Source organism: Chelonoidis abingdonii, chromosome 3, assembly GCF_003597395.2.
Source record: "Chelonoidis abingdonii isolate Lonesome George chromosome 3, CheloAbing_2.0, whole genome shotgun sequence".
NCBI lineage: Eukaryota > Metazoa > Chordata > Testudines > Testudinidae > Chelonoidis > Chelonoidis abingdonii.
Window position 1 is genome coordinate 131990675 of NC_133771.1, and position 19191 is coordinate 132009865.

Here is a 19191-nt window from a genome sequence, read left to right on the forward strand (position 1 = left end):
AACCATCCTGCCTCTGAGCAGTTCACATCTGCATTACCTCTGCTCTTTTGTGTGGCTCAGAACAACTTTATTAATGCCCATTTTACTGGCTCTTGCTTGGCTGCATACAAGGTGACTCTGACTTAGCAGGACCGAGCTCTGCTAAGAAAAAGCACATGCCGCTGTTGTGATATGGACCTTTTCTAATGAAAGGAGCAGACAGTTCCTGTTTGTGAACAACAGAGGCTTGTACCATGGCTGCTCTGTAAAACTCAGTCGTCACTTGTTGGCAGCTCAGGAAATTCTCTCAACTGCTTGTTAACATCTCATATGATCACGCCTCAAAATTACTGGTGTACTCATGACTCACTCTTCTCGTCGATCCCTCTAGTGGCATCCCGTCATCTTCGCTTTGAAGTTTAATTTTCTTTTATCTGCAGGGCCACATACGACTCCACCATGCCTACATCTCTGCCATCACTTCTTACTTCTCCTCCCCTCTCTGTGATAATGAAACCAGCCTCACCACTCCTCCTGCACTCATCTCTAAGCCCCCTTACATGCTGTCCCTAAGCTTGCAACATCTTGCCTGTTCCAACTGGACAAGAAGTATGGTCCAGCAGTTAATGGCCTAGTTTAGCATCTCTGAGTTCAATTCACTACTACATCACAGAATTCCAGTGCACCTGTGGGCAAGCTGCTTTTCCTATCCGTGACTGAGTTCCCTATCTCTAAAATAGGAATAATAGAATTTCTATACTTCACAGGGATCTAAAATTGTGAGGCACTCAGACACAACAGTGATGGGGGAATCATATAAAAGCCATAGATAGTTTGCCAGGCACATACCCATGTCAGCAATGCCCATTACCAAACTAACACAAGATGCTATAACACATAGATTCTCAAACTGGGTTTTGTGATCCCCAGAAGAGCCACAAACAGGCTTCAAGGGGTCACAACTCTCCCTGCACCTGTCTTTATAGCTAAATAGGAGAGGGGGGAGCCTGAAACATTTTTAATTAGGATCATGGGATGGAAAAAGCTGAGAATCACTGTTGTAATGTACAGAAATCTCTGGCCTCCCAGTATTCTTGGTGATGAGTGCCTGTTAAGAGCCTGAGGTTCTGATTCTCCACTGCTTTGTCCCTAGTGTGGTTATTTACACCAGTGCAAAGGGAGTGCTATTCGGGAAGCATTTCATACCTGCTTTGACGGGTGCAAATGACTATGCAAAGTGCGAGGCAGTAGAGACTCCAAGCCTAGTTTATTCTCTGTAGCAGTTGCTCATGTGAGCAGGCCTACTGAGGTCAGTGGGAGCAGGTGCTACTGAATGTGAGGGAGGGTTGCAGAATCAGACTCTTAGAATGCAAACTAGTGAAACAAAAACAGGGATAAAAAGTGATATATGCCTGAGGTGCAATGAAAGGGCTTCTGTAGGGTAAATTGTACATTGCAGAAAAAAAGAGTTATGATTAGAGCTAGTCAAAAAATGTTTCATTTTTGTTTTTTTTTCCCCCCATGGAAGAGTTCAACAAAATCATTATACCCACCTTGCAGAGGCGCAAATGACTGTAAGGTGCAAAGCACCTAAGTGCAGGGACTGTAGTGGTGGCTGGCCTTACATATGCTGCACAATGGGAGGAAGCTCCTTGCTCATCCCCATGCACACATGCTGTGTTCACGAGCTAGTCAGACTCTAGCCCTTAGCCATTTGTTCAATTGAATTACCTTTCAGGAGGCTTGCTGTGAATTGCAATTTCAATATTGATGACAGACCTCTTAAAAGCAGTCACTGGAGTCTGTCACTGCAGTGGCAGCAATTTACAGCCTGTTCATCTGAATCAGTCCTGATTTCCCCCTCTGTCCTGTGAGGCTGGCAAACGTTCCTGTGTAGTTCTAATCTTACCCAGATCTAAAAGCAAACAGTCCCAGTGTGCTTATTAGAATTGCAAAACTGTTTCCTGTTCCTTCTCTGTTTGAAACCTTTCCGTAGTCATGTCAGCCCCTGGTGTATGCCCTGAGCTAGTAAAACAAAATAATATTTATGAAGCCACCCCCACCAAGGTGACCAGATGTCCCAATTTTATAGGGACAGTCCCGATTTTGGGGGATTTTTCTTATATAGGCACCTATTACCCCCATCCCAATTTTTTTTACACTGACTATCTGGTCACCCTAACCCCCACATAACCTCATCCCTTGCTGATCACGAAAAATAATAGCAATCCTTATTTCCCAAAGAAAGCAGAATCTTAAGATCAATTTTTAAATTGATTCTTTCTTGCATATCTAGTTTTGAATGGTCAAAACACTACAATGCAGTTTACCCATCCCCAAGAAACAGTACTGGGTGATTGGAGACCAGTTTCTCAGCTGCTGAGTTTTCTGGCTGCTGTTAGTAGGTGTGACGAAGTGGGGGTTTTCTTGGGGTTTTCTGTCTTTTCCAGGGTTTGCATGCACAGGGGGTGGGACTCAATGTACCTGGGTGTTACTGGTTTAACAAGGTGAGGGGAGAGGGAGTTTGTTGTTACAGAGGACCGGAGAGGGACTCGGGACCCCAGCCCAGGAGACACAACTGGTTCTGGCCAGTGGGAGGACAATGGGCTGCAGAGAGAGGACCCCGGTGACCTGACCAGCCGGTTCCAGCCAGAGGAGAGCTGCGAGGAAAGGGGACTCAGGCCTTCCTGTTTACGACCCTGTTTACCTGGAGAGAAGACAATGGACTGAGGCGGGGCTTGAGGCCGGGGATATCAGAGACCCAGCTGGAAAGCAGGGGGGCTCAGGCTGGTGAGGGGAAGCAGGCAGAGCCCACCTGGATGCAGGGAGACTGGGATGTGCTGTTATTGTGAGAGGCCAGGCCTGAGGCCCTGAGAGTTTCCTGTGCTGTGTTCAACTCTCAATAAACCCTCCTGTTTTATGCTGGCTGAGAGTCACTCTGGTCTAGAGAACAGGGTTGCATCAGCCCCTTTGGGGGTGAAGAGGCCCAGGGGGTCCAGAGTGCGTGGACTCCCGGAGGGGGCCCACGGCAGAGACAGACGTGCTAAGGCTCAGAGAGGTGCGGCTCCAGGAGGTGGAGGGGCCTGACCCCGAGAGAGAGTGGACCCCCGAGAAGGGCTGTCTCACTGAAAGGGGCACCCCCCACGGACCGCACAGGGCCAAGTGTGGGCACGATCTGTGAGTCCGTGACAGTAGGGTGACCAGATGTCCCAATTTTATAGGGACAGTCCTGATTTTGGAGTCTCTTTCTTATATAAGCTCCTATTACCCTCCACCCCGTCCTGATTTTTCACATTTGCTGTCTGGTCACCCTAGCTGTTGGGCAAGTGCCCACTGCAGTCTTCTTTCCAGCTCTCAGAATACTGTGTCCAGATGATATACATTTGCGGATTAGGAAGCATTACAAGGGCTTAAAGTCAAGTAATGGACCCAAGGGACATACAAGTATATCCCAGTTTTCATGCCCAAGTAGAAGAGCATGTCCACTGACCCTGGATGACCCAACTCGAGGGTTAGTGGGTAATTAGTTCTCCATGCCTGTTCTTTTCTTGGTGTCTGCTGAGGCTGCCAGTTGTAATGGTGAGTTCGTGAGTAGGCAACCCAAACAAGACTTTAGCTCGCTTTACCTAGACCATTGCTCTGCAATGTCAGGAAATATTAGTAAATAATTAGTGTCAACTCTGGTGGTGTTTTGTGTACGTGTGACATAGTCACTTGTCCAGTCAGAGAGGCCTACAACACATCTCAAATAAGTCACCAAATAATTTTTGGGATGGTAATGATTTTCAGTAACTCTCAGCCTAATAAACTGAGTTTTTCAAAGGTGAAATGCTCTACATTCCATTCCCACTCCCTCAGTCATTCAATGACACCTCTGAAACACCCCATGTATACACGTTTTAACATTGTATCATGTTTCTGGAAGTTCAGGCTGTGACAGATATGGCAATTTTGTGCAATCTCTTTGGGAGAGTTGACTGTATTACGTTTGTGTCATTGTAAGCCTGGGATTGCATGTAATTCATCAGTTGAGTTACTTCCAGTAAAGATAAGGAGGTGTTAGTACCGTTATACAAGGCACTGGTAAGACCTCATCCGCAATACTGTGTGCAGTTCTGGTCTCCCATGTTTCAGAAGGATGAATTAAAACTGGAACAGGTACCAAGAAGGGCTACTAGAATGATCTGAGGAGTGGAAAACTTGTCTTATGAAAGGAGACTCAAAGAGCTTGGCTTGTTTAGGTAACCAAAAGAAGGCTGAGGGGAGCTATGATTGCTCTCTATAAATATATCAGAGGAATAAATATCAGGGAGGGGGAGGAATTATTTAAGTTCATTACCAATGCGGACACAAGAACAAATGGATATAAACCGACCATCAGGAAGTTTAGACTTGAAATTAGACAAAGGTTTCTACCATTGGAGGAGTGAAGTTCTGGAACAGCCTTCCAAGGGGAGTAGTGGGGGCAAAAGACATATCTGGCTTCAAGACTAAGCTTGATAAGTTTATGGAAGGGATGGTATGATGGGATAGCTTAATTTTGGCAATTAATTGATCTTTGACCATTAGCGGTAAATATGCCCAGTGGCCTGTGATGGGATGTTAGATGGGGTGGGATCTGAGTTACTACAGAGAATTTTCCTGAGTGCTGGCTGATGACTCTTGCCCACATGCTCACAGTTTAGCTGATGGCCATATTTGGGGTCAGGAAGGAATTTTCCTCGAGGGCAGATTGGCAGAGGCCCTGGATATTTTTTACCTTCCTCTGCATCGTTAGGCACAGGTCACTTTCTGGAAGATTCTCTGCACCTTGAAGTCTTTAAATCCTGATTGGAGGACTTCAATGACTCAGACATAGGTTTGATACAGGAGTGGATGGGTGAGATTCTGTGGCCTGTGTTGTGCATGAGGTCAGAGTAGATGATCATAATGGTCCCTTTTGACGTTAAAGTCTATGATTCTATGATTAACTCCATGGGGCAGGGTAATCACAGCCCCTCCAGGAATTCAGAACAGTGGGGGATGATTAGGCAAATTCACTCAGGATGTAACACCTCTGGAGAAGTACCATGAGGGAGGCTTACATATAATAGCTCAAATTGAATTCTTCAGAGACAAACAGACAAAGAAATGACTTTTAAATAGCCTGAATTTAAACTGACTCAGGGTCTCCTTTCTGATCTTGCAAATGGACAGAACATTCTATCCGGGGGAGGGCAATCCTTTCTAGGAACAATTAGGACTTTGGCCCCATAAGACTGATGGGTGACCTCTGGGAAGTTTTTAGCATGCATCTCAGAAATTGTATTGTTTTTATGTTTTTTCTGTAATGCTTTTGCCTTAAGAATAAATGTGATTGCTTATAAAGGGCTGTATGGTAATCTATAACTGCTGGAAATTATGCTGTTCATAAGTCTTCAGAGAGAAAGTGACGCACAGACACTGGCCTGGTTAGGCAGTCTGGCTTGATGTGGGTATCACAGTGTAGGCAGGGAATGTGCAGCCTGAAAAAACCCTAGTCAGAAGGGAGAAAAACATGGGTCTCTACTCAACAGAGGTGATGGCTGAGAAGCTGAGAACCGAGAGTGGGTGAAAGTGCAGTTGCTCCGAACAGTGACACTGGCTTCCCCTTAGTGTTTTCTTATTAAGATCCACTCGTGGAGCCTGATAAACCACCCACTGAAATCAATGGAAAGACTCCCATTGAGTTCAGTGAGCAATGGATCACGTCCTTGATATGCTTGTGTCCATGGCTTGCAGCAAGTAGACTGTTACGCTGACAAATGCCTGTGATACTCTAAACATTGTTGGAGCAGCATTAAGTTACTGTACGATGAGTGGTGGGGCAGTGTCAGAAGCATATGTCTAGAGACCCTCCAAGCCCTTCTGGAGGCAACAGTCTATGAACCAGCTAGGAAAGACTGTCAGAGCAGCATGAGGGAAACCACAAAGCAGCAGCCAGTTCCCAGTTAAACCACTTTCATTAACCTTCACAGTCGCTGTTTGGTTAAAAGAGAGATGTTTACTGGATTCTCTAAAGCCAGTGAGCCAGAGCATTTGTTGGTGGCTACTTTAAGAAGAAATGTTGTTATGAATTATGTAGATTTGCATATAAACATAGCTTCTGGCATATATACTGAAGTAGTCAAAATATCTATGTGCCATTATTCAGCATTAAGTGGATGGATATGAGAACAGCAGCAATTCAAAATGTTGGGAGGCTACATCTGTACAGTATATGAAGTCATTCATAAGTTCAACACAAGTAACTTTGTGGGAGTGATCTCCAAAGCAGAGATCACAAGTCTGTAACACTTTTCTTGTTTGTCCATTCTTTTGCAATGGCACTTCTTATAAACCAAGGCCTTCAATAGGAATTCTGCCCATATATTAGATGAAAGAGAGTGTGGGCCAATCCATGTGGGCATGAGACACTTTCTTCCAGTCCCTAGCATTGTTTACACTTAATACAAGCATGATTCTCTTCACCCTTCAGAGTTAAAGTGGTCACATTTCCCAGCAAGCAAAATGATGATGTGATTTCAATAGATTAGTTAAAAATTTCTCTAGCAATAGTTCTGATAATTTCCAGAATCTTTGAACACTGAGGGTTTTAAACCAGAACCTGCAGAGCTAAAAGATGAGCCTCAACCACTTGAGCTAAAGCACTTAGCAGTAGGCTCACTAAACTCTTATATGAACCAGTCACTAGAGAGGAAAATGGCTCCACGTTTTCCAAGCAGGGGTTACATGTGCACAGATTCAAATCACATGGGACAAAACTGATCAAAGCCCTCCACATTTTACATAAAGGGGCAAGGGATTCAATTACTCTATACCTGATGGGCACATGACGAAATGGACAAACTGCAAAGGAATTATTGTGGAAGCTGGGGTCTAATGTACATCACCCACGGTGGCTAGACATCACATATAATCTTGCTGGAGAAGTTTTGCTTTGGTTTAGGGATAATGTAAGTGATATATGGTGGTTTCAAATTTGTAACATAACTATTTTATCTGGCTATGTTAACCTAACCTAAAGTGGTTTGGATTTTAGCTCTTTCTCCCTCTGTTTAAAAACATACATAATTTAAGCATAAGTGGAACAGAGAATATCTTCTATGGAACCTGAAGGAGAAAAAACCCACAGCATTAACTGAAAAGAGGATTTGAAAGGGAACTGCTCAGTATCATGTAGACTCACCAGCTGAGTTCCTCGTCATTTGCATACAGAAGCTTAAGTCCACATGTTCTGTAAATGCTAGGGACAGCTGGTGGGTGAGGGGAGATCACCAATCCTGGGTCTCAAAGCTCAACTCAGGCTGCTTTAAACAATTCCTACATGGCTATGCTCAAAGGGACTGCCCTACCAACTGGGGATCACTGGAGGGCAGTATACTCAGGCCACACCCTCAGAATGTCCCTCTGCAATGGGTCCTGGGAGTTGGAAAGCAGTAGACTAGATACCAACTCTGTACCACCCAAGCATGCCCCCACGCCAGGAGAATCCCCATTTGGGAAGAACCACTGGCTTTCTTGCCCCTTTGCACTGCTGTTGGAGAAGCACAAAGGACCTGGAGTGGAGCTCAGGATTGAACTCTGAGGGTATGAAATACTCCGTATTTGGGATTGAAATCAAGGGAACTTAAGCATGTATTTAAAGTTAAACACATATGTAAGTGTTTTGCTGAATCAGGGCCTTGATCCTAAGCTTTAACTATTTTTATTTTCTATTCTTTTCCATTTTTTAAAAGTTCAAATTTTAGGAGCAGCATTCCTGTGGTGACTTACTTTTATTAAGATAAGTGTTTTGGCAGTACACATATATCCTAAGACCAGGAGAAACAGATTTCAACTAAGGGCAATGGGTTTCAATAGAAAAACATAATTTAATTTATGGTTTAAAAATGGACAAAGAATCTGATTTAAGCGTTTAAATTGGAGCAGAGCTCTTCTGAAAATCTGATCTAAGAGCTGGTGTGTCAGAGACAACATTCCTAATAGGTTAGAAATAGATGATTTGTAGCTTTCTCCCTTTTCTTTCTTGTAAATGTGAGTCATTATTGTCTCCTCTTGGACTGTTACCCACAGAAAGTCCAATGTGGAGTTGCTTGTAGTCAACAGATGACAGTCAATATGTGAACTAGTTTCTGGCTGTAAAATTGACTCTAACAATTTAGAGACACTGAAAATCTGTAGATCTTTGGGGGAGGAAGTAAAGAAAAGTCAAACTGTGGTATACTATATATTTGCTGTAGACCTCAGAACAAAGAAAACAGCTTTGTGGGACAGAAATAATTCATTATTGCTAACCTCCATTTGTTTCAAAGTGTTTTGTAAATGTATTTGTCAATGCTCTTTAAAAAATCCTATCCGGACTGAGTCATGCTTCTCTGCACCAGAGGAACAAAAAGGAAAAACACGCTGGGTCAGATTCTGCTACTCTTGCTAATGTAGTATAGTATTCAAGTCAATGTGACTATGAAGGAAGGTGGTTCCCAGCATAAATAAATATATCAGATTGGGGGCATTTTGCACAGGGATTGGTGCATTATAAAAATGTAAGATAAAGAGGTAGGCGCAGGGGATTATTTAGAATGGAATGCATTATAATGTTCATGTATCCGAGGGAGTGATAGCACTTGGTTTGAGCCAAGTGATAGTGGACTTTATGGTAGCTTCCTCCATACAGATTTGCTAACAAACGTCAGTTCTAACTCAGGAGACCCTATTATTGTGATTTTTTTTTTCTGGGCATAGACTACCAAGGTTTCCAATCATGGAGTGGCTGTGTGACATGGAGAGGCTTGTAATTACTATCTATCTATCTATCTATCTATCTATCTATAGACTATTCTGTCACAATATGACATTTTACAAAGCTAGAGATGTCATTGCAGAGAGATTGGTGCTTGTTTTCCGAAATCCAGCTTGAAAATGTTGAAAAGTAATTGAGTAAGTATATTTTAGAGATGAACATATATTAAAACCCATGTCATGACCCCAAATCTTGATCTGGACCTCAGATCTGAGTTCACAGCTTGTACTTATTTAATGGGCTGTATCTAAATGCTGGATCTGAATGTCCAATTCTTTGATAAATTCTGGATTCAGATCCAGATGTACAATTAGTATCTAGGGTTTGGTTCAGGCCCATTTCTAGTATTGTTTCCCCAAGAAACCTTTCCATTACAAAAAGTTGGAGCAAGGGTAATTTTCCAGTGGATCCCTTTAATGAATTTAGAAGAAGGTCCAACATAAAGGGATTTTAGGAACACAAAATGCCATGTCGCACACTAGCCGCCGCCACCTTTTTTTTTTAAGTTCTAAGTCTTTTTCTCTATCCTCACAGATTCCTTCCTTCAGAAAAGATCTAGGTATTTCTTGAACTCATTTAGGCTCTTTGCTTCAATCATGTCCCTGGTAATTTACTCCATATATTATCCTTTGTGGAAAGTGGCACTTCCCTACTTATTCTGAAAGCCAAATTCTTGACTAAGTTTCATCAGTTTTACACAGATGATTCTTGAGGAGCCACACCAGCATAATACTGGCATAATACTGTGGATAATCTGGCCCTGGATTTTTACTTCTTTTTAATCCTCCCCCATCAGAACATCTTTTTCATAAACTTTGAGTGAATAGCTGATAAACATAGAAACTGAACATAACAAATAGCAGGGTTAGCAACTTGTCAGCAGGGTATGGAAGCAAACTTGAACCTAGAAATCTGCTCATTCAGCATCTGGGTCAGTTTAAGTAAAAACTAGGCAAGGCAAATTATCAAAGGGATCTCTGGCCCATATGACCTTGTCCTTTTCTCTAAAAACTTTCTGTGAAAATCTATTTAGTGTCATGAAGCATATAAAATGTAAAAGCTGCCTTCCTAAGACTCAGAAGTCTTAGATTTAGAAGTGCATCAGGAGAGGACTAAGACAAACGAAAGCCAGATGTTACTTCAGGAGCTACAAAAACAGTATGATCATCCATATGGTTCCATGAAACTTCAAAAGATGGCTCAAGGTAACAGGTCGTTACTGTGTCTCAGTGTTCCGTATCTGGAGCTAAAATAATACTTCCTACGCTTATGCTTTAATACAGCAACTCCATTTCTAAAACGGACCATATAAATCCAGTGATCTGATTGGCCACTGACTAAGCTATTGAGAGGTCAGCAGGAAGGGTTGGAATTCATTTACTCAGTCACACAAAATATCACTTTGCCCGGTTTCAAAAAACAAATTTTAATGGTGAGGAATGAGCTGTCAGATGAAAGCACAAAACAGAGAATAACAGTTTTGGCAGTTTTAAAAACCTTTTTCTCTCTCTTCAAGAGCGGGATATAGATGGGAAGCAGAAAACTGTATGTCAGGAAGACAAAGGTGAAAATGCGTGTGGAACAATTTCTCTTTTGGTAAATGACTCATAACAGTTTTAAAACTCCCCTGTGCTGGAAAGGAGAGTTGACAGCCCACTGGAAGGACCTGGCTGCTTAGTTATCAGAGGGAGATTTGGAATACTTAGGTTCCTGAGAACAACAGGCTCAGATCCTGACAGAGTGATATAACATGCTTCTGACACACACCAGTGCTGGAAAGACAGAATGAGTTTATTTCTTGGCTCCAGTCACCTGACCTGGGTCAGGGATTCAATGGTTAATGCCTGTCAGATGATAGAAGGCAATACTAGAACAAGTGGAAACAATGGGAAAATGTATTGTGAAAAAAATTGTCCCTTTTTTCACCAAAAAAATCAAAATTCAGATTTTTTCAGTGAGCTCTGGTCAGTGCCACACATCTTACTGTGTCCAGGGCTTTTAGGTGAACCCGTAAAAACCTGTCAGCCCTTTATGGACCTGAAGATCCCAAGATACTTTTGACAAAAGCAGGCATTTACTCCATGACTTTGACCAAAGAATCATCCATTCCTCCCTACAAATCCACAGCTGACTGCTGGTTTCCCACTCAGAGGCGGCTGCATTTCTGAGGAGCTATACGGAGATACATTACATCAAAGGCGTTATGTATTGGTATAGTATTATTACTCCAAGTTTCCTGGGCATAACTCAGGTCTGGGGGAAAAGGGGCTCTTATGCTAGAGAAATGGGACCATTGTTCAGAACTGTTGCTCTACCTCCTCTAATGATGTGCAGAAATTACCTGGGTAACATCAGTTTGTCCGTGAGGCAGGCAGGAAATCGTTTATTTATGACAAGAATAGTCTCCATGCAACCTCATTGGCTAAAAGCGGATTGTACTGCGTGTGCATCTGGCCAGAATTTGAATCTGACTGTTTAATGGGAAAGTCACCATGGAACAATTAAAATACATTTTATTTTTAAAAATGTAAGACAAGGCACCAGACTCCTCCAACACCAGCTACTTGCCTAATTGCTCACAGTGCTAATGGAGATTATGCATCACATCACCTCTGCCAATCCTTGGTAACTCACAAAGCACTTTAGCAATGCTTTAGAAATTGAAACAGAAGACAAAAATCATCCATATTTTTTTTTCTTGACCTAAATCTCCCATCCAGCGGACGTTTCAGGCTAGATTGCAGGGAACTGGAATACAAGTTATCTCCTCACTGCACAAGTAAATGCATTCAGGCACTCCAGGTCATGCACTGCATTATGTAGTGTAATACATCTCTGGTGCTTAAGACTCCAATGCACACCCCGTCATGTGTTGTTATTAATTACCTATAACACACACAAGCACCAAGGGAAACTGGGACACTGTGCAAGGCAGTATCTGGTAGATCCAATGAGTTAGTGCTCTGATTAAATGAGATGGTCACTGAACACAGTAGGCTGCATTCTCTACTTGATGCATGCTCCTAACTCCCATTCAAAGCAATCGAGGGGAAGCTGTATTGCTGGCCGGACTAAGCGGGTCTGATGTGGCAAGTTTGTTGTTGTGAGTGGGAAAGTTCAGGATTATTTTCCTATACAGGGCAGATCCCTCCAGGTGTCAATTAGTACAGTTTCAGTGAAGTCAATGGAGCAAGGCTGATTGACACCAGCTGAGGATCAGGCCCATACTATGTAAATATGTACGCCAATTTTCCTGTCTGATTTACACCTTCTAGAAGCCAAATTAAGTCAGTGGGATTGCATGAGTTGTAAGTCCAAAGGGTTACTGTTTTTTTTCAGAACCTTTCCCCTTTCCATTAATTGCAGTCATAGCCAATCTAGAATTACTCCTAGCATAAACGATTGCCTGCTCTTGCAGTATGTGTGTTAGTTAAAGATAAAAGGAGACTTAACTCCACATGATAGAGCTGCCCAGAAGATTAAACTCTCCTGTAAGGTTGTGTGAGGGAGAGAGTAATTTATGTATGTGTAGATTGTGGTATGTAACCATGGGCCTGCACTGCATGCACTGGGGAGCTGCCCTACCCCTGGGGAAGCTCTGGGAGGAGTAGTGTCTCAGAGAGAATGTGCAAGCAACAACATTCCCTGGGATGGTGCCGCCTGCTTCCTGCAATGTACCTCTGCAGGTCTGTGAGGAAGGAGAACCAATGTCTCCTCTGCCCCTTCTTTGGGATGGACTCTAGGGCACAGAGCAAGGTTGACTAAAATAGGTTGAACAAGTTGAGTCTGGAGGAAGGATTGAAACTGTGCAATTCCCCTGTTGCCAAACCCCAGTCTGTTCATGTGCCCAACTGCCCTGCTTAATGGGGTTTCAGCCTGTGGTGCCATCAGTGGAACCCACAATCTTTTGACATATGCATTATTTTCTAGCCTGTATTATTATTTCTTATGGGCATTATGGTAGCAGTTAGGTGCCCTGGCCAAGATCAAGGCCCTATTGAGATAGACTCTGAACAAACACACTGTAAGAGACGTTATTTGCTCTGAAGAATTTACAATCTAAATAGATAAGACAGACAAAGAATAACAGAAAAGAAATATTATCCCCATTTTATTCATGGCAAACTGAGGCAAAAAGATTGTGATTTGCCCACTCTCACAATGGAATATGATAGGAATGGTCAGTAGGCTCCACATACTCAATGTATCCTGCTGGTGCGTGTATAGATCTGATTGACTAAATGCAGCTCGTTTGGGAAGTGATACTACCTACAATGCTTTTAAGACACCCAGAGTTTAAAAGGCACTATATATAATCCAGTGCTGTTCTTGTTTACGTACTCTGTGCCTAGTCACACATAATCTTCACCAGATTGTGTGGAGTTTGTTCTTGATTTTCATATGGCTGGATACTTAGAAATCTTAAGCAAGCAATTTCTTATCTCCAGCTTTGTTTGCCTACTTGAAATTGAAGTCTCCAGCTAAAAGGTAGTTAACTGGTTGGTTGATTTGTTTTTTTCCCTAAAGAAGCTTAGCTAGGTTGTGTTTATCTCACACCTGAAGGTTTTACATTTTCTTCTCCCACAGAAATGGGTTTGAGCTGCCCATGTAAAAGCATATTCTTTTTAATGAACTATCATGCCTTGGGTGCAAATAAAAATCAAACCATTTGGGTTTAATGGATGTTTAGTGAAGAGATGTGCATGGTATATAGGCTGAGTTCGTAGCACCATTCCAACAATTGATCAGTCTGAACAAAGATTTGTACGGTTTCATTCCCTGGCTGACTAAAGCTATCTTCAAGCATTTAGGCTGCTTTGTCCCACCTTCATGAAAACACAGGCAGTATTACCAATCCAGAGTATTCAAAAATCATGAGATTGGGTTAATAAATAATAATAGTGACACGTAGCTTTTGTGTAGCATTTTTCATTTGTAGATCTCAAAGCACTTCTCAATCTTTAATCTATTTATTGTCACAACACCTCTGTGAGGTAGGGAATTGTTCTTATCCCCATTTTACAGGTGGGGAACTGAGGCACAGAGATGCTAACAGACATGCCCAAGGTCACACAAGAAGTCTGTGGCAGAGCAGGCAGGATTTTTTTGTTTGTTTGGTTTTTTTAGCATTAATAATTGCTGGGGTTTATGTGCCTTCTGGCTTTTTGAAACTTTGTGGTTCACTTTTTCTTCACAATTATGAGGGCTAGAAACTTTGTTTTTTACAATGAAAGCTGAGTTTCTCACGTAGTCATGTGACTCCAGGAACTGGAATCTTAAGAAAAACGCCAGATACCATGGAGTTAGAAAAAAAAGAACCCCTAGCATTGTTTGGCTGCTTTTTGAAGCTTAAAAAATAAACACACTTTTCCCCCCAAAACCCAAATGAAAACAGAAAAACAAACCCTGTGGTGATATGAAAGAAACACGTGTGTACTATACAGTCCTTTCCTTGTAATGCTCTGTTTCAAAAGCCATGTTATTCAAGAGCTGCTAGACCAGCCTGACACTTCCAAGCTACTTGTCTCTCTAAAGGTAGCATTGTGGGAAGCTTCCCTGATCCGGACATCATGTTCCAGTTAACAAGAGTCAATCTCCCCTCCTGCCCATATCTAAACAATTGAGGAAGTTGAACACAAAGTTATGTGGTCAATTAGTCAAACACAACATTTCAAAGGACCTCTTGACCTCCCAAAACTGGGCAGGAAAGTGGAGCAGTGAAGCAGAGCAAGTATTAAGAGAACTCTACAGGTTTTGCAATGCCTTGCTCCTTCAGCTAGGTTCTGCTCTCACTTGCACCAATGATGGTTTATTCCAGAAAGTACCCTCACAACTCTGGCAGCAAGCTATGAAGTGAACTCAAGCAGTGAAATGCAAACTAATGCATAAGGAGAACTTCCCTGAAAACCCACTCTTTGGCTGAGGGCAGCACACTGTTCTCTCGCAACTTCTGAAAACGGCTGGCCTTACAAATTAATCTTTGCATCGGTCTCATAGGCCACACTTTGCAGCAGGGGTTTAAAGCTGCTAACAGGAACTGCCCCTTGAGAACAAGGATAGTTGGTGAAGACAGTAACAGTCATCATTTTTCTCCAGGTGGCTTCTGTATTCTTTTTTATTTCTATTACATTTTCCTCTGGAAATTGCATTAGTCTGTTTTCCTGTGTCTGTTCTGAACCTTCCTTAATTATATTTTATCAATGTTTCCAGTTATATGTCAACGGTTATCTGAACGCAGAAGCCCAGTGTAGCGTTCCTCATTTTCATTTACTGTGTCAACAGATGCATCTCACTCATGCATAACTGCTTTTGGAAAGATTCTCAGCACTTACTACATGTTTTCCAATGTATTTCATTTTTCTCTCCCAGCTGTATCCATTATTCCTCCACTTACAGTAAATATGAAGTGTTTTTATTCTTTAATGCCTAGCCCAGTTTGGGCTTTTGCCTTAAACCTGATTGCTTTTATGTATGTAATATGTGTATTCATCAGCATTTGATTCACTTACTTGAGCTGGTATCTGCAACAGTTAGCTCACTGGCCAGGCTTACAACTTAGAGTCTGGGGCTCACACGCCCAGGTTAGACTGTTTGCTTTTTTTATTATAGGTAAGATTATTAACAGGAAAGTTGTACATTTATTGTATTTTATATTAGAGGAGATTGCAAAAAGGTCTACACTCCAGTAACAATCAGAATGCCAATCTGGATTCTACTCCAGAATATATCAACATCAGAGCCAGTTTGGGGATCCTTCAGTAAGACTACTCAGAATTTTTGTCCACAATAGCCCAAAAGCTTTGACTGCCCTGGTATAGCAGAACGAGTCAGTCATTCTAATGGGCAACCACTCACCAACTATCCCAAGTAACTCACTTACTCCCCTTGGTGACAGAGATGAATTACTTTGGCAGTTTTATGGGGTGACATCTGTTTCCCCAGATATCCGTGGTGATGGAGGGAAGCCAAATGCTGACTCATTTGCTTTATGACGCTGCCGCTCAAAGTAAAATCTAACACATTTTTTTATGTTGGGTTTAACGAAAACGTCAATCAATAAAGCACCTACAAGCAATAAAAGGTTTTTGCAATGGAAACACACCCTACCCTTTAAAAGACAATTCCTCACTATAATTGTTCATAGCATTTGAAAACAATTTATTGACCTGACCACCAGATGTCATTGAAGTATCAGTTTGAGAGGAGTTAGTTGACATTCTTGGACACTTCTGAAATAATGATGATAAAAAAAGAATCCAAGGAATAAAGGGAAGCCCATCTGTGTTTTACAACCAGAGCGGCACAGCAAAATAATGCCAACTGTGTTTATTGGCTCTGAAGCAAGTTGCAAATTATTTTCGCTGATCTCTTTCCAGTGTAAATCCAAGACCTAAGGCAGGCTAAGCAGTATTGAGAGCCAGGAAGCATCATTAATGCAGCCATGAAATCCAAGCAACTAAAATTAGATGGGTGAGTGACAGAAAGGCTTTGGTAGGGTACACCAAGGGGATATGAATTGCTGACCTCTTCAGAAAGCAAATTTCACTAAATGTACTTGGTTTGGTTTTACTTATTTAATCTGATGCTAGGAAAGAAGCTTGTCAGCCTTTGAGACTTAAAGTCCTCAGTTTTATGGTGGATTAACCACAGTGCTCCCATTAGTGTGCTTCAAACCTCAGCTTGAGGCACCCCTAAGAATGCGTGGAGCTGGCTGGATCATCAAGTGTCAGAGGAATTAGGGACAAAGTATTCCCAGCTGAAGGGATCTAGCTGCAGAATGAATTTCCAAGAAGGTTAGACAAATGCAGAGTCTAACCACCTCCAGGAAATGCTGCACAATCTTCCTTATTTGATAAAGCTTATCTACCATAACCAGAATGCTATTCAACTTGCCCGCCCTCTGGAGCAACATGCCCAGTCTTTGCTGTCCATTACTCCACTGTTATATAATCAGTAACACCTCTTTCAAATCATCAATTGATTTGAGTGCCATCAAAATTCACAGGGCATCAGTACACAAATCAAACTCAGAAGCCAATTACATTGATATTCTCTTCCTGAAGGATTTTACTTTGCAGACAATTTATTCATATATCCCCATGAATAAATACAGGAGGCCTGATTCTCTAGTCTTGCACCTTGTGTTGTTGTTTACCCCTTTCCAAAGTGGGGTAAAATGCTACCATTCTTCTCTGACAGCATTTTACACCCACTTTGCACCAGTGTGAATTAATACACAAGATGCAAGGCAGGGGGGGAATCAGGCTCAATAAATACAGATACCAGTTGCCACTCCAAACACACTACTAGTAGTAAATCTTTATGGTAGATTGTAGCAAGGGGCATGCACTCTGTCTTGGAGATTTCTCCATGCAGGTAAGCATATTTTATGGTTACTTGAAAAAAAGTCTTACAATGATTTCTTAGCATGCTTTGGGCTCTGCAGTGGATTGTCCGGAGGCAGTAGCTTTGTTAATTTTTTCAAAGACCTGTCTGAGAGTGCAGAGAAGATGTTCTTACTACAGTACACACATCTCACTGCATTTGGGCCAGATAGGTAAACTCTCAGGGCCCAATTCTTCTCTCTTACCAGTGAATATAAGGAGGAGTCTGGCCCTAATCCAATGCCATTTGAAGTGTGAGTGCCAATGAAAATCAGCTCGCATGCTGCCTTCGGCACGCGTGTCATAGGTTGCCTACCCCTAGCCTGGACTTTAAAACACTCTTATTAATTGTCTGGTCCTTGATTTTTGACTATCATCTCAAAGATATCACTTTCTGCAGTCTAATAACCTCTAGCTCTGTGCTGAGTCAGTGACTCAGAAGGAAGAGTGCCACCTACTGAACCACCAACAGCATTATCAATAAAGTGGACATGGGCCCAAATAAAATAATCCAGTTCTAAATATATCTGAACTTTGGGAAAGTTTACATCAGAATCCTCTGCTTGTCTTCTACCTCTAATGAGCAGAATGAACTGGATCTGAACTCAGGAGAAGTTTGGATCTAAATCCAGGTCTGAACTTTGAGGTTTGGAAACCTCTCTGAAATAATGTAACTTTATTTAAATAGCACCCATAGCTTATATGTGCAGCTATTCGGAGAAAAGGAGTATGGTGGGGCTGGAGGAGGAGGGTGATCTAATTTTTAAGCAGCTGAAAAAATAAGATTAGCTTCTATGTTGTTGATTTTTCTGTTACCCTAGCACTGCCATAAACATTATAAAGTACAGCGAATCAGACCCTTCCCCATATTTATTGTTCTTATCTCCGCTGTGCTCACTAATGATCAGCACTGTTCCTTTGGTCTGAGCAGTGATGCATGGAGATACAGTGGCCAGCACAGACGTCTGCCTCTCTGTTGGAAAACATCCCAACTTTCTGGACCTGCAGTTACTCATTCAACAAACTGTCGCTTTGCTGTTCCTAATGTTTTGCTGCCCTGGGCAACTACCTGTTCTGCTTATGTTGCAGAGCCAATCCTCCATGGAAACGCTACCCGCCTACTCACAACTGCAGCTGCATTAGACCATCCGTGGTTGCAACATGAATCACAGGAATACGGATTAGAATCTGCTTTGAGTTTAGACCATCATCCGTAAATTTACAGTCAGCAAAGCTGAGGAGGGAGGCAAAGGTCAGCCTCCTTCATTTCTCTCTCCTTCCTGAGAGCCAAACTGGCCCTCATTCAAGTAAGAGCATCTGTGGGGCTGAGCTAAATTATGCCAACTGCAATGGTCCCCTAGTGGTGGCCCAGGACTGCTGCAGTGCATCACATGCTGGTTCCACCTTCTTCCCCACATCACAATATATCTGAACTGTGGATGCTTTAAATTCGCTCCGTGCTGCTAGAGTGGTGCAAAGGGGACTTAATCAGGGCTGAAGTGCTATGTCTTTGAACTGAATTGTCTCTCTGAGAATGTGGAAGCTTCTGGAAGCAGGCACCAGATCTTCCCCTATGTTCTGTAAAATCTTGAACACAATAATGATGATAAAAATGCAATTATGATTCATGACCTGGCTTTACAAATGGCATTGTGAGTTCAGGGCCAGTGCTACCACTAAGGCAAACTAAGCGGTTGCCTGAGGCGCCAAAAAGCAGTGCCCTCAATTTTTTTTTTTTTACAGCATACCTCCCTGAGCATGCGGTTGCTGCTCCACTTCTCCTGTCTCCCAGGCTTGCAGTACCAATCAGCTGTTTGGCGCCGCAAGCCTGGGAGGAGAATTAGAGCAGGGGCTGCGTGCTCAGGGAGAAGGCAGAGCAGAAGTGAGCTGGGGTGGGGAGGTACCACATGGCTTGGGGGGGGGGAACTGCCACAGGGGAGGCACCTCAGGGCAGTGGGGGAGCCATAGGTGAGCGCCTCAGAGCGGAAGAGGGGGTGGGGAGCTGCC

General features: G+C 42.6%; 1 long non-coding RNA gene across 1 annotated transcript; it reads left to right on the forward strand.

Moving 5' to 3' along the window:
• The first annotated feature begins 7426 nt into the window (after positions 1–7426).
• LOC116825417 (uncharacterized) lies at positions 7427–18812 on the forward strand. The gene is made up of 2 exons (XR_004373833.2): positions 7427–7587; positions 18274–18812. It is a non-coding gene; the product is annotated as an uncharacterized LOC116825417 (long non-coding RNA).
• Positions 18813–19191: the final 379 nt, after the last annotated feature.